The following is a 24,143-nucleotide window of genomic DNA, read 5'->3' on the forward strand; positions in this document are numbered from 1 at the left end:
CTATTCCACCTCCCCTGTCCTCTTCTCCCCATAAACTCCTGTTTTAGCCCTGTAATTTTCTTTATATCATCACATCAAAGACAATTTCTATTTATACCCTCTGTGTATATTCCTTCTGTCTGCCCAAATATATATACAGTTCTCAAGAGTTATAAGTATTATTTTCCCATGTAGGAATGTAAACAGTTTAACCTTATTGAATAACTCCCCCCCCCCCCGTTTACCTTTTTAAACTTCTCTTGAATTTTGTATGTTAACATCAAATTTTCTATTCTGTTCTGGTCTTTTTATCAGGAAACCTTGAAAGCCCCCTATTTCACTGAATGTCCATCCCCTGAAGGAGAATGCTAAGTTTTTCTGGGTTATAGATTCTTAGCTGCAATCCAATCTCCTTTGTGATCCTTTAATGTCGAGGCTGCCAGATCCTGAGCAATCCTGACTGTTGCTCCATGATATTTAAATTGCTTCTTTCTGGCTGCTTGGAGTATTTTCTCCTTCACCTGATAATTCTCAAATTTGGCTACAAGTTTTCCTTTTGGGGTCTCTTTCAGGAGGTGATCAGCGGATTCTTTCAATGACAGCTTTATCCTCTGATTCTATAATATCAGTGCAATTTCCTGGAATATAGTGTCTAGACTCTTTTTATGATCATGGCTTTCAGGCAGTCCAATAATTCTCAGATTGTCTCTCCTGAATCTGTTTTCCAGTCAGTTGTCTTTCCAATGATGTATTTCACATTTTATTCTATTTTTTTTCATTCTTTTGATTGTTTTATTCCTGATGTCTCATGGAGTGATTAGCTTCCAACTGTCCAATTCGAATTTTTAAGGCTTTGGTTTTTTTCAGTCAGATTATGTACCTCCTTTTCCATTTGGCCAAATTAACTTTTTAAGGAATTATTTTCTTCAGTCAATCTTTGTGCTTCCTTTTCCAAGCCGCTGATTCTTTTTTCATAACTTTCTTGTGTTGGTTTTAATTTCTGTCCCCATTTTTTTCTTCTACCTCTCTCGATTGATTTTTTGTCTTGATACCAATTCATCTTCCTTCTTGAGGCTTCACATGTAGGCAATTTGAGAGTATTGTCCTCATCTGTTTGTGTTTGCCTCTTCCCTGTCGACACAGAATCTCTCAATGGTGAGAGCTCTTTTTTGTTTTTTGTTTCTTACTCATATTGCAGCTTATTTTAAAAGTAACCCTCGGGGCAGCTAGGTGGCATAGTGGATAGAGCACCAGCCCTGGAGTTAAGAGTACCTGAGTTCAAATCCGGCCTCAGACACTTAACACTTACTGGCTGTGTGACCCTGGGCAAGTCGCTTAACCCCAATTGCCTCACTAAAAATATAAATAAAATAAAAAATAAAATAAAAATTAAATTAAATTTTAAAAGTAACCCTCCCTGGTTGGGACTATTAATCTGAGTTTCCTTTATAAGCCTATGTATTTTATTTTAACTCATTTTAAATCCTGAGAAGGGAGGCACAGACGTTACTAGACTGTGCCAAAGGAATCCATGGCACAAAAGAGGTTAAGAACCTTTGTGTTAGAGGCACTTGTCCTTGAGTACATGACTGCTCTATTCCAAAGGTCTCATGGTAACTACTATAATGCTCATTCCCTGGAAACCTTAGCAAGGCCAGGTGCCCAGCTTTAGTCTTTCATGTTGATGGCTCAGCACAGAGTACTTCAGTGGGCATTTTAATTTCCTGCTAAAGGGAACATACTCGTAGCATTTCATCTGCGTAGTGGGATCAAACAGTAGACTTGAGAGTCAAGAAGGTCTAGTGAAATGCCCTCATGATGCACTAATTTCTTTTTGAAAAATTATTATGTAGCTAAAAGTGGTGCTGGGTGTTTTAATGACCAAGCGTTACCCCAGAAAAGGGGTAAGAAAATGATTTTTTGCTTCTTGGAAAAGATAGAGAACTATAGGCAGGTTTGGTCATTTTGTTCGTTAATTTTGCTGAACTCTTTTTTTCTTCTATCTCTTGTTTCTTTGTTGCAAGGAATGCTTCATTGGGTACCAGAAAGAGAAAGAAAGAATATGAAAATGAAGATAATACAAAAACCAAAAAGAGAAAGAAATGTGGGGGGAGTAGTTAGCAAAGGTGTCACTATATAATTTCTCTATTGCCCAGTAGATAGAGCTGGAGTCAGGAAGATCTGTGTTCAAATCGGCCTCAGACACATGAGCAAGTCATTTACCTCTTTCTGCCTCAATTTCCTCAACTCTTAAATGGGGAGAATAATAACACCTTATAGGTTTGTTGTGAGGACCAAATGAGATAATATTTGTAAGCACTTAGCACAGTGCTTTGTACTTTGTAGGCACTTAATGCTTCCTTTCTCTTTAGGCTGGATTGATTGAGTACCATTCTTACCTATTGTAGCATTTCTTACACTTATTTGTTTGTATGCTTCTTTCTTTTTTTTTTTGTGGGTCAATGGAATTAAGTGACTTTTCTAGGGTCACACAGCTAGTGTAGGGACCAATTTTTAATTGGAGAGTGTTAGGTAAGCAGCTCGTTGCAATATTGGGACAAGGAAGGAGACAGGCAGCCTCCCTCAAAACAGTGCAGGATTTATTTAACAAGAAAGAACTTTAAAAAACACAAGCAGGATCAGTAGGATTAAGGGAAAGGAAATAAAATGGGGAAAGGGTATGAATGTTATTCCCTCCATGAGCCCACTCTGGTGAGTTTAAGGTCTTCGAGCTAATGCTGTGTTCTAAATTTTCTTCCTCCCTCCCTCCTCGACCCTCCCTATGAAATCAAGCATTTCAATATGTCATACTTGCGTGGCGGCTAGGTGGCGCAGTGGATAAAGCACCGGCTCTGGATTCAGGAGTACCTGAGTTCAAATCCGGCCTCAGACACTTAACACTTACTAGCTGTGTGACCCTGGGCAAGTCACTTAACCCCCATTGCCCCACTCAAAAAAAAAAAGTCATACTTGTGCAGTTATGCAGAACATCTTCACCTTCCTGGAAAGTGTTTTGCTTTTTACTGCTCTCTCCCCCAATCTCCCAATCTTCCCTTCCCTCCTTCCCCTCTTCCCTCCCCCCCCCTTGTCTCCCTCCCCTCCTTCAGGGCAAAAATATATTATTATACCTACTTGAATATGTATGTTATGTATGTATGCTTAGGGCAGGTGGGGCTCATTAGCATTGGCAGGCGACCTGCCTAGGGGAAGGAAACCCTGATTTTTAAACCTCCACTCCCTTTCTATACCCATATATGGGAAAGGCTTCAGGAGTTAACCCCGAGGAAAAATCAGGAGTCTGAGTCCCTTAGGCAGTTGGATGTTGGACATCACATCCCTCTGGCAACTCCTGTGGCGGCACTGGTGCCAGACTGTATTGGCTCTGCCTCTCCTTTGGATCCACCAATGTCACAGAGAGGGAAAACCTGCTGCATGGGCAACAGCTTGTTTTCCATATTGATCCGCCCAGGCCAGCGCCCTGGAGAGGACACTCCAGCTACTCCTCATGGGGTAGATACAACACAGGATGCGCCAGTTACCGGTTATAAGTCACTCAAGAGCTGCGGCTCCCGTATCGGACTGCACAGTCACGCTGTGGCCTGTGGCTCTTCAAGGCGCTGATCCATAGTCATCCGCAACTGGTGGAGGCCTACTACTATGTATGTTAGTCCTTCTCTGAGCCAATTCTGATGATATTAAGGTTCACTCACTCCCCAATTCCTTCTTGTTTCCTTCATGTGAACAACCTCTCCCCAGACCATCTCTCCCCTTCTCCATCCCCCAGTCTATTTCTCCTACACCTCAACTCTATTTTAAAGATGTCATCATGGGTTAGTTAGGTGGCACAGTGGACAATGCACCAGCCCTGGACCCAGGAGGCCCCGAGCCCAAATCTGGCCCCAGACATGACACCCCACCCTGTCTGCCCCACAAACAACAAAACATAAATTTGGTAAATATCATGGGAAGGGAATAGGATGGAGGGAAATAGTTATGATGATTGATCATAATGGCAAAACGTATGGTACCTACTTTGCCAGGCTAAATATGAAGAAAATTCTTTGTCAAGTTTAAGGTACTTTATACAGGTTATGATGAATAGGATGCTATCAGAAAAACCTAGAAATACCTACATGAACTGAAGCAGAGTGAAGTGTACTTTATACAAAATAACAGCAATAGTGTAAGATGATCTGCTGGGAAGCATGTGGTTATTTTCATCAATGTAATGATCCAATATAACCCTGAAGGACTTATGAAAATGGCAACCCATCTACAGAGAAAGAACTGATAGTATCTGAAAACAGATGGAAACACATTTTTTAAAAAATTTTTTTCCTCTTTGACAATCCCTCAATCTGAAGTTTTGGGGGTTTTTTTGACTGTGTTCTCTCACAACCTAGCTAATGTGGGAATGTTTTCCATGACTACTCATGTATAACTTATTTTGAAATGCTTGAGTTCTAATGGGTGGGGGGTGGAAATGGAGGAGGAAGAGAAGTTGGAACACAAATTTTTTTTTAAATTGCTGTTAAAATTTGTTTTTACATATATTTTGGAAAATAAAGTTCTATTCAATAGAAAAAAATTCTTTAAAAAAGATTATCTATTGAGTGCTAATTAATTTAGATTGATTAATGAATGATTTATTTTTTTTAAGTGAGGCAATTGGGGTTAAGTGACTTGCCCAGGGTCACACAGCTAGTAAGTGTTAAGTGTCTGAGGCTGGATTTGAACTCAGGTACTCCTGACTCCAGGGCCAGTGCTCTATCCACTGCGCCACCTAGCTGCCCCAATGAATGATTTATAAACCACTATGCCAGTTTACTTAACACTGTGCTGTTTCTAAGATACATATACAATCAAGTAGGATAGTCCATGCTGTCAAGAAGCTTATTTTCTAATGGGGAGAAGACAACACATACAGAGAAGCTGGGAAGGGGAGGGTGACTGTAACCAAGAAAGAAATATGGAAGCCTGGTTCCAGGAAAGATTACAGAATAGTTCCAGGAACACAGTTTCTGGGGGGAAAGGGAGATGAGGATGATGACAGGAGTATGTGTGGCATGGTTTAGAAATGGTCTAGAGTATTCTTGTGTTTTCAAAGCATGGAGAGTCAAGATTCTAAGCCTTGGTGTTTAGCTGTTGTGCTGATAGAATCCTGGCATTGATGAAAGATAGTATGGGGACATTGGTAACTAAAGGACTAAAAAGCATTTTCTTTCTCAAAGGAAACTTTTCTCCTGCTCCTTTAACTATGTCCTATGTGATCTTTATTTGTCTTCCAACTCTGCTCTGCCTTTATTTATCTTTTGTTTTCCCACCCCAGTTCAAAAGACAGTAAGATGTTCCAATTATGCCCATCTGGGCCAAAGCTATGGATTTCCTTGGTATTTCTATAATCGGGTTAATCATAAAAAATTCTCTAGACAAACAAGAACAGTGGAAGTATTGATCAATTTGTCCACAATTTCAAGATCATGAACCTGAGTACCTGGAAGGAAGAGGCAGGACTTTGTAGCTGGCTCATGTAGAGTTTGTTTTGTTGTTGTTTAGTCGTCCAGTCATGTCTGACTCTTTGTGACCCCATTTGTGGTTTTCTTCGCAAAGATACTAGAGTGGTTTGCCATTTCCTTCTCCAGTAGATTAAGGCAAACACAGTTAAGTGACTTGCCCAAAGTCTGTGTCTGAGGCTGGATTTGAACTTCCTGACTCCAGGCCCCATGACAACAAAGGGAATCTATAAAAGGAAGGGTGTCTGTGAGTAGGGAAGTAGCAGAGTAGCTAGACAAGCTAGTCAGTACAGTACACTCTCTGACTTGAGACTCCACCCAATGCTGCTGATCAAAGTCTAGCTGTTTCCTCCATTGAAATCACCTCTGACTTCTAGCTCCTTTCTGGTGTCCAGTAGAACCTAGAGGTCCAGGCTATGCAATTTATCATCTTAGGATCATAGGATTGCTGATTTAGAGCTGGAAAAGACCTTGGACACAATCTACTCTGACCCTTTTAACTGAAAAACAAAGAAGCTTCAGCTCCAGAAGGGTGATTTGCCCAAGGTCACAAGATAACAGGGGCCAGAACTGGGATTGATTATATCTTGTATATAATCCATATACCCTTTTCTTTTGATTGCAAGCAATTTTATGCTCAAGGGTCTCCCTCTTCTCTTCCTTCTGCAATAGCATCACAGAATTTCTAGGTGTATCTTTCCACACAGGGCACACAAAAATGTCTCCAGGCACCATAAGTACCTTGGAGATTTAGGTAAATTCCTTCTGGGTCTCTTTACCGAAGGGCACCCCAAGTTTCCCCAATGGATCTCTACTATTATAAGGACAATTAAATGGAACTTCTTTTATTTATTTATTCATTTATTGACTGATTAAGCACAAACAGTACAGGGCCCACTTTAAAGATCTTCCAATACATTTGTAAGGTGAGGCTAAGGCAGAATCGTTAAGAAGGCTAATGTACCATTATATTTTCTTCTCTGGTCACCTTTTCCCAATCCAGGAATGTTCCCCTCCTAGGACCCCCTTTTACTTTTAGAAAAAGAAGCAGAGGGGGCAGCTAGATGTCGCAGTGGATAGAGCACCAGCCCTGGGCTCAAGAGTACCTGAGTTCGAATCCGGCCCCAGACACTTAACACTAGCTATGTGACCCTGGGCAAGTCATTTAACCCCAATTGCCTCACCAAAAAAAAAAAGAAAGAAAGAAAGAAAGAAAAGCAGAAATGGATCCTCAAAGATAGCTGTGCTCACCACAGTAATACCAATGAGAGGGTTGTACCAGAAAATTGGGTCCTGATAAAAGAAGGAGAATGAAGTGAAGCATCACTGTCCAGAATTTATTCGAAACCCTCATTTAAGCATCTTGGTTCACAAAGTTCCAACTTGTCACAAGAAGCCTCAATTTAATGGTCTGAAGTATCAAAATGGACTAGATTATTTGCATTTTGTTTAATGTCCTTGATTGATTGATTGATTGATTTTTTTTTTTGCGGGGCAACAGGGGTTAAGTGACTTGCCCAGGGTCACACAGCTAGTGTCAAGTGTCTGAGGCTGGATTTGAACTCAGGTACTCCTGAATCCAGGGCCGGTGCTTTATCCACTGCGCCACCTAGCTGCCCCCTTGACTGATTGATTTAATAGAGGTGCCTAGGAATTATTAACACCTATTTTAGACTTTTGATTTCATAACAATCAAAAAATATTCTTACTGGATTGGAGGTGTGAAACACCCCCCTGGCTCCCTCCCCATTTTAATATTTACTCTCTTCAGCAAATCTACAAGGGGTACATTTGGCAAGTTCCACAGTCCCAAATATTTCATAGCTCTGCAGTGACTTGAATAGGTTCAGCATTCTCTTTTTTGAGTATCTTTCAAAGTATCTTTTACTAAAGAGTCTAATGAAAACTCTATGTCTCGAATCTATGTCAACAAATCTAGACATCAACATTTGTCCATAATTCCAAATACATGGTGATACAACTTAAAAAAAAAAAACACAGCATAATTTTTCAGTTCTCATAGGTAATTACCTGCCTTGGTACTTGCAAAAGGCCTTCTCTGATGCAAAAACAATAAGGAAAAGGAACAGAAAATCAAAACTTTCTATTTAAAAAAGAAAAGTCTGGTCCCTACAGAGTGCCCAGAGCACACAGGGTTATTATCACAAAGATTAGGGAGTTGGTGTCAACTGGAAGTCACTTGTTCAACCCTCAGGTGAGAAACTGGCTAGCTGGAGCTTTTGTTCTTTCTTTCTACCTCTGTGGGGGGCCCTCTCTGCTCTAGTCTCAGTTCAGTATATTACTACAATGTAAGCTACATTGTAAGTACATTACTACAATGTAGTGCTACAATGAAGCAACATTAGATCTGGGGGGAATAAGATATTTTTCTTCTCCTACCAGGGGCCCTTCTACTCTGAAACTGAACATATAAACTAGGATTAATCCTTGACTAACTTAAAAAAGAAAAAAAAAATCAAGCCTCCAAACTGTGTGGGGTGAAAAGTCATGATTCCTTCAGTGCAAAGGCCATCCAACTGGAGTCTGGACAGAATTTCTAGGTGTATCTTTCCACACATGGCACACAAAAATTTCTCCAGGCACCATAAGTACCTTGGAGATTTAGGTAAACTCCTTCTGGGTCTCTTTACCAAAGGGCTCCCCAAGTTTCTCCAGTGGATCTCTACTATTATAAGGACAATTAAATGGAACTTCTAGGGATGAAGCTATTTGACTCAAGATCATGATGGTAGGTCATCAGCAAGCTATTTCCAATGAGCTATTTCCAATGGTTAGAAATGGATAAATGGTGAGCACTTCAATTCAACATTATATAAAGAACTGTGGTGGGCACTGGGAATACAAAGACAAAAATGGAATAGTCCCTGTCTTCAAGTTGATTATATTCTATTGGGGAGGGGAAATATGCATATAAAATACATTGAAAGTAAATACAAAGTAATTGAGAAGGGAAGCAGGAAGAATCAGGAAAGGCTTTGTGTAGGAGGTGACACTTGATCTGAGCCTTGAAAGGAAAGAAGAATTCCAAGAAACAGGTGTAGAAGGCGATGGTTCTCAGCATGGGAGATCATTTTGTGCAAAAGCATGAAACTGGAAGATGGAATGTCATGTACAGAGAATAGTGAGCAGTTGAAAGTTGCTTCCTTTTTTGGAGTCCCAATAACTATAAAGTTGGCTTTTTGTTTGTTTGTTTGGTAGTGCTGGTGTTAGGTGGGTATTGTTTGAGTTTTATATACTAAAAGATTACTTATACACACACACACACACACACCTACATAAGATATAGGATAAGGATAGCCTCATCTTCCTGTATGACCTCATCTCCACCCTCAGCCTCTTTGATTGGAGGGTGGGGACAGGAATTCCAAACTTCCATTTAAGGAAAAAGCTCAGCTCAGACATCTCATTGCTCTCTTGGCTTCACTACTTTGGGACTTGTCTGACTGACTTGTCCACCATGCCCCAGCATCCTCTACCATTTTTCAATCTCCCCTCCCCCTTTCAGCTTTACAAAACTAGGCTCATACTCCAAAAAAGTCACTAATAAGAAAATTCCTACATACACCATAATATTTAAAGCAGCATGTTTTGTAGTAGCAAATAACTGGAAAATAGATGCTTATTAATCGGATAATGGCTAAACAAATTATGACAACATGAATGTAATGGAATATTACTATGCTATAAAAAATAATAAATACAACGAATACAGAGAAGCACATTTACAACATCTGATGGAAAGTGGACTAAGCAGATCCAATATACACAAAGTCTACAAAATAGGAAAAAATCACAAAACCATTAAAAGTGAATGTTGTGAAATTACAAGCAACAAACATGGCCCCAGAGAAGTAATAATAAAAGAAGTGCCTGTCTCATTCCTTTGTAGAGCCAAGACGCCCATGGTTAAAGTATACTGCATACATTTTCACAGTTTTTTAAATGTAGTGATTGATTTTGCTTTTTTTTTTTCATCTTTAAAAATGTTATTTGGTATAAAGGCTGGCTCTCTGAAAGGGCAAAGGGAGAAGGAATACTGGTAAAAACTGACGATATAAAAAACAAACAAAAGATCAATAAATTTAAATTTTTTAATGTTAAAAAAGTTATCAAAATACTTTAAAAGATTATCTTCATGATAAGAGCCCACTACACAGACCATAAAGTCTATGCAGTTCCTTCCATCTCTAAATTTCTAGACCATGCCCAGAGAAATATGGTATGCATGATACTTCCCTGAAGATCATTCCATTCTGAGGAATCATCAAATCTTCTTCTATGAACTAAAACTAGTGATTAATTTGCTTGAGTTCTGAATTTTTTTTTAATCCAAAACTTGCACAAAGCAAGGCTGACTCCCAGTGGCTGTTATTGGTACTGATACCTGAAAAAAGTAGAAATGAAGCATATTGTACCAGCAAAAACCAACCACAAAACCCCCGAAAAGCTATTTTAACAACATATAGCAAAAGAGGTTCAGAGGCCCTGCTAATGATCGATCACTTTACCATTCCAAGAACTTCCCTAACACACACACACACACACACACACACACACACACACACACACACACACACACACACACGCAAGCAGCTAACATACCAAAAAGATCAGATTGAGAACTAGTCCCACCTCCTTAGTGAAGTGACTTGTCTGAGATCACACAGACTGTAAGAGGCAGGACTTAAACCCAGGTCATCTGACTCAAGATCCAGACCTCTTTGCTACTATATCCCATTAAGACTGTATGGGAATACATGTCACTGGAATTCAGAAGATGTTGTTTTAAGATACTAACTATCCTTTTCCCTGGCAGATAGCAAAATTTCAGTACAAATTCCAGTTTACCCACCCTTTCCTTATGACAAGGTTATGCTGATAACATGATAGTTCTCACGAGTCAGGCGCCACTACCTCACAGATGTCAGTCAACATTTACTGAATATCCAACATGCAGAAATTGTAGAAACTTCCAGAAATTCCAAGAGTACTGACTGAATACCTACTATTTCTGAGATACACAAAAGAGCCTAGCTACTTTACCTAAACTAATGAGGCAAGATCACATAGCAAAAAAAAAAAAAAAAAAAGCCATGATTCCCCTAGGATATATGAAGCCAACAGTCTAAAGTACAGAACAGTAGAATAATTGGTCACCTCAACACAAGGGGATAAAAAACTCCCCATTCTCTCCTTTGAAGGTAACGAGAAAACCAAATTTCTTAAAAGATGTCATGTGAAAGAAGTACTGCTCACAGTGAAAAAGGCCTAATACTAATTAGTTCTCATTCTTAGGTTTGAGTGTTAAGTCCCCCATGCTTCTCTATAAACTGTCTTCCAAAGAAGGGTAAAAAGTACCTTGGCCAACAGAATGAAGCAATGGGACACTTGACACCCCAAATCAGGACCCACTGGAGGTCTTGGAAAAATCCTACCCTTTGAGCAGTGACTTTGACCTCTTAACTGGGTATCCAATATGATTACTTTTACATTCAAACCATTCTTACATTGACAAGTACTTCCAGAACAAGATAATTGGTAATTTCCCAAGAATTCCACACCTTTCCTGGAGTTTAACATGACCTTTAATGCCAACTTCTGGCTGATGTGAGAATCTCTGGACACTCACCCCACTGCATCCAACCCCTTCACTTAGCATCTCGGAGATAAATACATTTATAAAGAATTTCAAGGCTGCCAAAGGGCTTTTACATTCATTACCTCATTTGGTGAGGTAGGTACAAGAAGCATTAACATGCCATCTTACAAATGAGGAAACTGAGGTGTAGAGTTCCCTGATAGAGCTGGTGTTAGAAGGTGGGTGGGATCAGAACCCAGATCTCTTGGAGTCTAAGTCCAATCCAGTATCTACCATGACATACTGCTTTCATCACTAGGTATCTGGTTTTAATAACAACTTTCTCACAATGTATGCAGGAAGAATAATATCAGTCCCTTGATTTAACCGACCTAACAACTCAGCAAGATTGCTTTTAATAGCTGCTTATGCTGGGGTTTTCAAAAATAGCATATTCTTTTGCCACAGATTTAAGACTACCTTCAACAATTATATCCCCATGGACTAAATACTATTAATACTTAACTCAAAAAATTAACTCTTTTGAGATATTCAAGCATATGCATTTCTAAGATGGAAAGGTATTGGGTCAAATGAACTTGACCTAGAAACTGGCACTAATAGTTCAACAAGGTTTTGAACTCAACTTATAAAAATATTCAATCTCACATTAGATGCCAGCATGCTTTTCAGCTTAATGGAAAGGGACCTTCACTCACAAGTCAAAGAAGCACCAAATTAGAAGCATATCCTATTATCTGATTCCATTCAGTGGTCATGATATCACAGTGGGCTCTATGTACGTAATACATTAATGATTGCATTATAACATTGGTCAAGGAAAGGTTATGAAAGATTTGTCTGTAATAGATTTCCTACAACTCAGGTCTAAAACTGTAAGATGCATCTATCCATAAAGTTATTATTAGGTTGCCAATTCCAGGAAATGGATAGATATAGCACCATTAGTACTGTGATGTTTCAGTTATGAGCTGGTAAAATACCCAATCCCTTTGCTTCAGTTGGCTAAAATTATATATGCATATAGATCACGTCAATACATGCTCAAAAATAAGTAAGGAACCATTCATAATAAACCTATTGAGTTAGGGTATCCAATTCACTTTGTCTATCATGTCAGGTTTTTTTTTTAATTAACAGGTTTATAATGATGTATCTTTTGTTTTGTTTTACACACAGGTAAAGGTAGACTATTTGTCCCCAGCAGTTAGGAAAACACTGATCTAGACTTGTACGTGTTACAAGGCCATTTCCCCTTACAAGTTGAGCCAATACTACTTTTATTCTAGTGCCCACCTAAGACAACTGCTAAGGCAACAGAAGAATTTGGAATAGGGAAAGGAATAAGCATTTATATAGCATGCACAAGGGAAGAGGGGCATTATTTATAGATGGTGGTAATAGAAGTACATCATCTTTACTTAACCTTTGGAGGGGTGGGGTGGGGAGAGGAAGTAAAAATTGATCAGCAGCCCTCTCCAGGTATAACTACTTGTGTCAAGGCAGTTATCAGCATTAAATTACTGAGCTTTGTTCTCTTCTTTACAAGGTTTCCCAATCAACACTGGTTAACTCACTAGATAAAATCCTTCTAAATGTAGGAAATTGTTTAAACCACCTGAAGCTCTTCAACAATTATCCCTTTGAATAGTTAGCTGCTTACCCATGAGTCAGACTCATGGAACCATAAAGTATATTGGATAAATCCAGCCCCCTTTTATTTTATGGATGAGAATTAATGGTTTACCCAGTCACAGAGATAGTAATGGCAAAGCCAGTGATACTAAGAGAATCCATATGATCATTGACTGGGAGATCGGAATCCAAACTAAAAAATCAGGAAATTAAAGAGGAAAATAGCTATCTCAAATTACAGAAGAAAACAGAAACCATCTAGCTCCTATAAATTTCCAGGATCATGGGAGATGACTTAACAAATAGGTGATGTGAGTTATTTCTATACTGTTGTTACAATACTAACTTTAAAAAATTCTTCAATCAACTTAATAATGTGTCTAATACCTGCCTGTCCTTAGAGGGAAGAAGGTAAGACTGGTTTTTGAAGAGACAGAGGAACTAGAGACCAAACTGCTAATATTTGCTGGTTTATAGGAAAAGCAAGGGAGTTCCAGAAAGATATTTATTTCTGCTTCATTGACTACACTAAAGCTTTTGGCTGTGTGGATCATAATAAAATGTGGCAAATCCTCAAAGAGGTGGGAGTACCAGATTGTTTTACTTGTCTCCTGTGGAACTTGCATGCTGGCCAAGAAGCAACAGTTAGAACCAAACAAGGAACAACTGATTGGTTTGAGATTGGAAAAGGAGTACAATATGACAAAGAGGCAGAGTTCCCAGGAATTTCACTCAGGAGAATCCTCATAACAACAGGGCAGATTCAATGAAATTGTTTAGGTTTAAAAAGAGATAACACTCAGCTTGTCTGCCTCTTTATGCTCCCATCACTAACAATGTCTAAATTAAATGAAAGAACACATTAATTGAGGGCAAATAAAGCCTTGGGGCTGAGTTTTTCTCTATAGCTATGTTGTCAATTTTACCTACATTTATTATTCAAATCAACATGTTCAGAATTCCTAGTAGAGGCAACACAACAGGAGAATTGAGACACCACTCATCTGGGATATTTGCAGAACCTGATCCAGCCTTGAACTTGGTTTGAGTCCTGGTTTATCCTCACCAGCCTGCTCTTCTGGTAATTTTTGGTTCACATATTACTAAAGTCTAGTTTGCAGAATAGTAAGCATAATCTTGGCTGGTGTGTGAAAGTAGCCAATAGTTCGGTTGAAATGTCTAGCATTCAGTTAGAAATCTTTCTTTCCTATATATGAATCTTTTCCTCTTCCCTCCCCATTCCTTTCCATGGTTACCATATATCCTATCATATTTTGTGTTTCTCTACATATGAGTATGTTATCTCCCTGACTAGAATGTAAGCTCCTTGAAGAAAAGAAAGGACTGTTTTACTTTTGTCTTTGTATCCCCAGGCCTTAGCATTGACTGGCACATAAGAGGCTGTGTGAGTGGAACTGTTAGGAAAGCTGAGCACTGCAGATTCAAAGATTTTGAATTGTGGTTCTGGAGAAGACTTTTGAGAGTCCCTTGGACAGCAAGGAGATCAAATCAGTCAACACTTAAAGAAATTAACTAGGACTATTCACTGGCAGGTCAAATACTGAAGCTGGAGCTTCTCATTATGTGGTCATAGTGTGAGGCTTTTATTAAATGCTTATCAAGTGATCGATCCATGTCCTGTTATATGAACCTCTGGGTCCTTTCTCAGATTACCACTACATGCCTGGAATATGCAACAATCCATTCCCTAACATCTAATCCCTCACTTTCATGTGGCCTTTCTAGATAACTCCACTCTGCCATGACCTCTCTGATTGTGTGTCCCTGCTGCACTTAAGTACTAAAACTACTCTGAAGTACCACCTCACACCTAGAGTGTTGAAAAGTATGAATTTGAAAAGCCATGAGCATAGAGGTGATAATTTATATATAATAGGATCTTAGAGTTCTGAGAATTTAAGCAATAGAGTACATAGTATGCTTGCTTGGAAGTCAGGAAGACCTGGGTTCAAAACCTGCCTTTCAAATTTTGTAGGTTTGTAACCAATGAGCAAGTCTTGATCTCCAGTTGCCTTAGGCAACTCCCTATGACTTGTCTATAAAATCATATAAAACGTGGAAATCTGCATTGATAGGAGTTCCCAAACTGGTGAAATCACAGATCCTTTGCATATTTATGTAAGATAGCTTGGAGATCGTGTAATCCAATCTCTTTACTCTTCAGTTGAAGAAATTAAGGTAGAGAGTGATTACTGAGGACCAGAAGAAGCTAGGTGGTGCAGGGGATAAAGAGATGGGCCTGGAGTCAGGAAGACGTGAGTTCAAATTTGACCTCACTTGCTAGCTGTGTGACCCCAAGTAAGTCTCAGTTTACTCATCTATAAAATGGGGATAATAATAGAGCCTACCTCACAGTATTGATGTTAGGATCAGATGAGATAATATTTGTTGGCCCTTAGTACAGTGCTTGACTTAATGGGTACTAAATAAACCCTTGTTTCCTTTCTTACCTAGTTAGTTCAATATCGGAGTTGAAACTAGAATCCTGGTCTTCTAACTTCTAACATGTAGCTTTCTACCTTAAATCATTCCACTTACAATCCAAACTCTAATGAAGAATTAGCTTCTACATGTTCCCTATAGGATGATCATCCAGTCTTTGTCTGAACATTTCCAGTGACAGGGAGTTCATTACATAATGAGGCAGCCCACTCCTTGGTTGGACAGCTCTGCTTGTAAGAAAGTTCTATCGCATGTTAATCTCAAATCTGTTTCCCTGTAGCTTCTATTCGATGGTCTACTCTTGGAAACATGTCAACCAAATCTATGCAGTTTTTAATCTGATTGCCTTAAACCATATGGACTCTGTCCCAGACCATATCCTGCCATCTGTCTGCTCCCCAAGTGTTCCCTCACCTAGCACTCTGTGGTCATTTCTGGCAGCTTTGTCCTTTCTTTCCACTTGGTCCAAGTGAAAAGCAAAAAGAAATCAGAGAAATTATACAGAGGAAAATAAACTATTCTAGCTATTTTAAACTGCATAGGAGGGGGAAGAAGCATAAGAATTAATGAACTCTTTAGATGGAAAAGGAAGAGAACAAGTATTTATTGAGGACATGATATATACCAGGAACTTTATAAATATTATTCCATTCAATCCTCACAACAGCCCTGTGAGCTAGGTGTTGTTATCCTTATTTTTACAGTTGAGGAAACTGAGACAGACAAAAGTTAAGTGGCTTGCCCAGGATCACACAGCTAGGAAGTATCTGAAGCTAAATTTTAACTCTGGTCTTCCTAAATCTAGGCCCTATCCCAGGGCTTCTTAAACTTTTTCCACTCAGGACCCCTTTTCTCCCAAGAAATTTTTACATGACCCCTAATATATAGGTATATAAAATAGGTATACTGCCAAATTTTTCATGACCCCCACATTCATTTCATGACCCACAGTTTAGGGAAGCAAGCTAGAAATCAAGGATATGTTAAGGAATGGTTTCCCCCCACATGTCTGCTGCTGCTTCCAAAGTGTTTCTCTTTCTCTTCCCTAAAGTATCAAGCCATAAATATCTCTCTCTGAAGGAGCTCCGGCAAGAACTCTGTCCCTCATCACCTCTTCCTCCATATTATCTCTGATTAGGAGTTACATCTCATGCTTAAACTAGTAGTATGAGAAAGCCCTGAGATTGGTTGGAAGCATGGTTACACAAGAATAAAATGTATACAAAAAAAACACAAGGTACTTTGGAAGAGAGGCACTATCAGGTGAAGGTATCAGGAAATACTGTGACAAAGGCAACATTTGAACTGAGTGTTGAAGGAAGCTGGGATTCTATGAGGAAGAGAGGAAGAGGATGCACCTTGCAGGGACAGGAGCATAACTGCTTGACAATGTTCTGTTTCTTCTCACTTCACTCAGCATCAGTCCACTTAAGTCTTTCCAGGTTTTTCTGAAATATGCCTTTCTTACAGTACAATAGTATTCCATTATATTCATATGAGTCCTTTTCCCTTTTTTATGATCCAGAACCTGGTATGGTGTCACATAGTAGGTGTTTCATAAGTGCTGGAGGTAATAGGGAGCTACTATATAGTTTATTGAATAGATGTTGGTTGATTGACCAAGACTGAGTCTAATTCCTCTTGAAAAATATTATTTGTCATATTTCAGAAATGATTCATGAAATTAAAAGAACATGATAGACCTTGGTTTTTTAGCATATTGATTTAAATACCATGTTCTTAAAACCAATGCAAACAAGATTAGAAGGAAAGCAAAAAGATGGGAAACAATTTTTACAGATAGTGTTTCTGATAAAGGTCTCATATCTAAAATATAAAGAGAACTGAATAAAATATATAAGAATGCAAGTCATTCCTCAATTGAGAAATAGTCAAAGAATATGAACAGGCAGTTTTCAGATGACAAAATTAAAGCTATCTACAGCCATATGAAGAAATGTTCTCAATCACTACTGATTTAAAAAATGCAAATAAAACTACTCTGAGGTACTACCTCACACCTATCCAATTAGCTAATATGACAAAAAAGGGAAATGATAAATGTTGGAGAAGATGTGGGAAAATTGGAACACTAACGCACTGCTGGTGGAACTGTGAACTGATACAACCATCTGGAGAGTAATTTGAACCCATACCCAAAAGGCTATAAAACTGTGCATACCCTTTGACCTAACAATACCACTACTAGGTCTATATCCCAAAGAGATCATAAAAAAGGGAAAAGGACCCACACGTACAAAAATATTTATAGCTGCTCTTTCTGTGATAGCAAAGAATTGGAAATTTAGGGGATGCTATTCTTGTGGGTTTTTTTCCTTTTGTTCTGATTCTTCTCTTACAATGTGATTGATATAGAAATATGTTTAACATGATTGTAGTATATTTTTAAAATTAAATTAAATTAAAATAAATACCATTTTCTTCACTGTACCTGTGGCTCAAAAAAGTCAGGACCAATTAGCCTTCATTTGGCAGGGGACAAAAAATATATCCTGGGAGCAGCTAGGTGGTTCAGTGGATAAAGCACCAGCCCTGGAGTCAGGAGTACCTGAGTTCAGATCCGGCCTCAGACACTTGACGCTTACTAGCTGTGTGACCCTGGGCAAGTTACTTAATCCCAATTGCCTCACCAAAAAAAAAAATATATACATATATATATATATATATATATATATATATATATATATATATATATCCTGTAGACTGTCACAGGGATGTGTTAAAAGCCCAGTGCTATACCATAACTTGTATGAACAAGACTTAGACAAAATTGACACAGGTACCTGCCTGATACAACATTATATAGATGATATCAGTCTAGGGATAATATAAGCCTAAAGTAAAGGAAGTTACATGGGCAGCTAAGTGGCATAGTAGATAGAGTGCCAGGCCTAGAGTCAGGAGGAACTGAATTCAAATCCAGCCTCAGACACTTTTAACTATGTGACCCTGGGCAAGACCCTGTTTGCCTCAGTTTCCTCATACGTAAAATGAGGTGGACAAGGAAATGGAAAACAACTCCAGTATCTTTGGCAAGAAAACCCCAAATGGGGTCACAAAGAGTCAGACAAGACTGAAAAATGACTGAACTACAGTTTGTTAGTTTAGCATAACTGATTCCATTTTGTTTTAAGCTTCTGTTTTGTGATTAAGCTGACTTGACTAAGTTGTTTTTCTCTGGTTTTTTTTCAATAAGAGAAGTATCTGTATATGATAAGCATATTTAATGATAAATGTGATAGGCATGCCCTGTATATTACAACTCCCTGGCACATGATGGGCACTTAATAAATGCTTGCTAATTGACTGATTGATTGATTAACCTACTGACATCTATTCAGCTTAAAGAGAGTATGGCTATGTCTCTATTTCTTTAATTCCCTGAAACTAACTAGCTTCTATATATCTGTATGACATACTTTGGGGGCCTCTAATAACCTCCTCTGATAACAATCTAGACTTCTTGTTCCTCCTGACTATCTGTCACACTTCCTCAGTTGTGCTAGTTCATGTTCTTCCCTGCATCTATATATCTTCTTTTCAAATCCTGATTTTGCTACTCACTCACTGTGTGCTCTTGGGCAAATTACTTTATCTTGCTAGGCTTCAGTTTCCTCATCTGTAAAATTAGGAGATTGGACTAGTCTTATAAGGCCTCTTAGTTGGTCCCCTGCTCAACCTGCCGTAGTCTATCTTACACCCTGTAGCCAGAGGCATTTTCCTGAATCATTGTTTTCATATTAACATATTATTGCTCACAGACCTTATCAAATTTCAAGAGCCTTGGCCTGGCATTCAAGACCTTCTATTAAACAGCTACCATAGCCCCCACACCTATCTTAATTCTCCTCAGCCACAACTCTTCTCATTCCTCAGGTTGGATAGTCCCAATCCTGTCTCCTAGAACATTTTGTCATTTCTTAATTGATCTTCCTAAATCAACATAGTTATCAAAGTGATTTTCCTAAAGCATAATTCTGACTGTCACTTCTACTCAAGAAACTATAGTAGCTCCCTATTACCTCTAGCACTTATCAAACTCCTACTGTGTGACACTATGCTAGGTGCAGGAATTACAAAGAAAGGCACAAGATGGTCCCTGCTCTCAAGGAGCTCACAGTATAAGGAGAGACAACACACAACCAATTATAAAAAAAAAAAGATATATGCAGAATAAGTTGGAAATGATCAGTAGGGGGAAGGCATTAGCATTAAAGGGGATTGAGAAAGTCTTTTCAGAGAGAATGGGAATTTAACTGGGACTTGAAATAAGTCAAGAAACCCGGGAGATGGAGATGAGGAGGAAAATTATATAGGCGTGGGGAACAACCAAAAAAAATGCAGAGTTCAGAGAGAGTCTCTTCTTCAAGGAACAGCAAGGAGGCCAATGTGAGTGTGAGAGCATAAGAAGTGTGAGAGAGATAGCTTCTCTGTCATTAATGATTTTATCAATAATGCTAGCATATTATTAAGAAAAGGATGGTGATTTGGCCATCTCTTTTAGACCAAGACTCCCATGGAACTCACTTAGTCCTTATATACCACTTATAGCCCACTCACCACTTTTATGCCCTTGGAAGAGCAAGTGATCCTGAATGGGGAAATCAACTCTTATAACAATAATGAGAGACTAAACAGTTAATGAATATTATAATGAGAGGTGGACCTATTCTACTGAGAATCTGGGGTAAATAAATTTGATCACTCAGTTTTGGTCAAAGAGAATTACCTGTATCCATATCACCATTCTGACAAAAGGGAGAATCTACATTTTCCCAGATTTGTCTGAGTAAAACACAATGGCCCAGAATCCATCAATTCATCAAACTTTATCTTTTGAACAGATCAGAGTAACCTACAGGGGCTGATTTTAGAATGATGAAGTAGAAAAGGAGAAAAACCTCTAGGAATCCATGGTTTCCTTCAAGACTCAACTCAAGCACTTTCTTTCCTATATATGAATCCTTTCCTTTTCCCTCCCCATGGTTACCATGTATCTATCATATTTTGTGTTTATCTCTATATGAGCATGTTATCTACCCGACTAGAATGTAAGCTCCTTGAGGAAAAGGACTGTTTTTACTTTTGTCTTTGTATCCCCAGCCCTTAGCATTGACTGGCACATGAGGCTTTTATTAAATGCTTATCAAGTGATTGATTGATGTCCTGTTATATGAACCTCTGGGTCCTTTCTCAGATTACCACTACACACCTGGAATATGCAACAATCCATTCCCTAATTTCTAATCCCTCACTTTCATGTGGCCTTTCTAGAGGACTCCACTCTGCCATGACCTCTCTTTGATTCTGTGCCCCTGCTACACTTAAGTACTAAGTTCTTATTACATTTTTTTGTGCTTATAAATAAATTGCTTTGTAAATACTTCCAGGTATCACAATTCTAGCTGGACTCAAAATCATTTACGGAAAACAAGAGGGTCTTCTATTTAGATCAGACCCATCACTCTTTGCATTGTACAATTGCATGACTATCAGTGCTTTTTCACTGAATGCTTTTAAGCTCCATATTCTAGCTTTCAGTCCCAAGCAGACAGGAGAGAAAAAGTTGAGATTTTAGTGAGGATAAACCAGCACTCAAACCAAGTTCAAAGCTGGATCTGGTTCTGCAAATATCCCAGATGAGTGGTGTCTCAATTCTCCTGTTGTGCTGCCTCTACTAGGAATTCTGAACATGTTGATTTGAATAATAAATGTGGATGAAATTGACAATATAGCTATAGAGAAAAACTCAACCTCAAGGCTTTATTTGCCCTCAATTAACGTGTTCTTTCATTTAATTTAGACATTGTTAGTGATGGGAGCAGAAAGAGGCAGAGTTCCCAGGAATTTCACTCTGGAGAACCCTCATAACAACAGGGCAGATTCACTGAAATTGTTTAGGTTTTAAAAGAGATAACACAAATATTGACCAGATAGTGCCAACTATAACAACCCATTCATACCTGGGAGGAAAAATGACTGAGTGAGAGAAATTATTATTTCTCTCTTATATTAATAATCATTTACTATTGGGAAGATGCAGGATTTTTTTCCCTTATTTCCTCATTCTCTGCTAAGTCAAAACAGCCCCTGGGGGCAGCTAGATGGTGCAGTGGATAGAGCACTGGCCCTAGAGTCAGGAGTACCTGAGTTCAAATCCGGCCTCAGACACTTAACACTTACTAGCTGTGTGACCCTGGGCAAGTCACTTAGCCCCAATTGCCTCACTTCAAAAAACAAAAAAACAGCCCCTGAAGAATATGACTGATAATGAGATTGGATTTAACATTCTCCTCAATCTTGTTCAGACCCCACCCAAATGGGAAAGTCCATTTTGTTCTACTCAAGCTTGGGGGGTGAGGAGATCTTTTGTCTAGATTGCCCAGGTCTGGGGGTGGTCTGGGAGAAAAAATGACATAATCAAAGTTACACAACCCCTCATTAGAACAGATCCATATCTCATGATTAGTAATTTAATTTTTCATTAAATTATTAATTTTATTTAATTAATATTACTTTATCCTCATTAATTGTTAACCAATCAGAGTTGATTACCATCTGTTGGGAGTGCCCACTCTTCCAAGGGCATTTAAGTATCAATAGGCTGCCATGATCCATCTTTGACTCATGAGAGACGGCCAAATGACCAATTTTTTATTAGTTATTCACTAGCCATAATTAATAAAATGATTAATTGCCCAGAAATCATGTCTCTTGAACTTTTTCTACAACATGTGAGACATTTAACTTTGAGATTCATCTTTTAATATACTGACTGTACTATTGAGAGGAAATAAATCCTATCCTCATAGTCTTTATGGACCCTTTGGTATATTTTATTTCAAAACACTATGTAGCTGATGTTTGTGGGCATCTCCTGGACTCTCGTGGAGTTGGTCTGTCCAAGGGAAGAAAGATCATCATAAAATCATGGATTTCCAGCTATCAGATATCTTAGAAGTTAACAAATCCAACTCTCCCATTTTACAGATAAGGAAACAGACAAGCAAAGTGACTTGACCAGGAGCACACAGCCAATAAAAGACTCTTCAATACCAAGGTGGGATTCAAGCCCAGGTCTTCCTGCCTTCAAGTCCAAACTTCTTGGAAAATCACAGCTTGGGTTACCTAGATTCACTGTACTTGGATAGGGTTCCCAGCATTCTCACTCCCTATCCTTCTTTGAAGTATGGCATGATTTGGGAAGCTATGTGGTACAATGGACAAAGCATGGGCCCTGGAATCAGGAGGGCCGGAGTTCAAATCCAGCCTCAGACACTTGACACTTACTAGCTATGTGACCCTGAGCAAGTCACTTAACCCTCTTTACCCAAAAAAAAAAGTGAATGAAGTATGTCATGATTGGCATACTTCATACAAGCAAAAGGACAATGATAGTAGTTGTAACTATCTTGTGTCCAAACAAGAAGGACCCAGATTTGGTCATTTCCTAGGCTCACTATTTTCCCAGCATGTAAGAAAATATTTGGAGCACATAAGGATCTATATTGCTCACATTGTAAATATACTAAATAGAAAAGTGTATTAAATTTAATAAACTTTAAAGTTTATTTTACAGTATGAAAATTTTAATAAGCAGAAAGCCCATTTTCAAATTTCCAAAGCTCTTTCATGATAAGTTTATCTCATGTCTTGGGGCCACTAAATCAAGACTCCTGGAACAGTTTACAGCCCTTCCATAAAGAAGTGCTGAGCATATCAGGGAGGTTTGAGCAACACTTGGAGGATTTAAAAAAAAAAAAGAAGTTTGGAAGGGGAAAAACAGGCACCGAGTATGGAAGAGGAATCAGGAAGCTAAAACTGCTCTAGGAATCACTGTTTCTTCTTTAATTCCTTTCGTTTAGGTGTCTGCAACAAGAGAATGAAGAAGATAAGTAAGGAACAGAGAAACAACACTGGACCCATATTCTACAACATATCCCCAGGTAGAGAGAGAGAAATAAAAAAGTATTTATCAAATAGAAAGTATACAAAACAAAAAGACCCTGCCAAGTTACTGATGGTCAGTAATAATCTCTTTTCCTGTTAACTTGAACGACTAGTTTTCATATCCTGACACATTTTGAAACAAATTCTATACAAAGACAAAAAACCCACAGGGCCATTAAAAACAGGACTTGACTCACAAATTAGCTTCCCTAGAACAACATGTTATATTAAGGCTTCTAGTTTAAGATGACAATCTGATGTTTTTAAATGGAAATTTTCCTGCCTGCATGATTTTTGGTTCTCATGTAAACAGCCAAAATGGCTTAGCCTGTTCACTAACTCCTAGAAAGTAAAATGTTAGAGAACAAAACTGTATTCTCTTTTGGATACCATCAAAACAGGCGATTCAAAAATTACATTGGCCAGCCTGAAGATTCGTAAAAACTGCAACCCCAAGGGAGTCACTACTGAAAGGACAATTGAGGGTAAGGGGCCTTGGGGACCATCCCTTATTTCTAGGTTAGAAGAAATAGATGATGTGATTCCTAGTGTGGGGGTTCTAAAGTCATCACTCAACCAATTTCCGGGAGGCAACTAGGTGGCGCGGTAGATAGAGTGCCAGGCCTGGAGTCAGGAAGACCTGAGTTTGAATCTAACTGCCAATATGTACTAGTTGTATGACCCTGAGCAAGTCACTTAATCCTGTTTGCCTCCGTTTCCTCATCTGTAAAATGATCTGGAAGAGAAAACGGCAAACCAGTCTATCTTTGCCGAGAAAACCCCAAATTGGGTCATGAAGAGTCGGGCATAACCAAAAACAAGGACCAACCAACAATCCACTCACTATTGTCACTCTATCTATTAGGATGGCTACATATAGAAAAATCTCCTGAACAGTGCCTCTAACAAAGAGAAGAAGTCATGGGATGGTAGTGTGATGGTGGAAGCAATGTGCTACAGTG

Source organism: Dromiciops gliroides, chromosome 2, assembly GCF_019393635.1.
Source record: "Dromiciops gliroides isolate mDroGli1 chromosome 2, mDroGli1.pri, whole genome shotgun sequence".
NCBI lineage: Eukaryota > Metazoa > Chordata > Mammalia > Microbiotheria > Microbiotheriidae > Dromiciops > Dromiciops gliroides.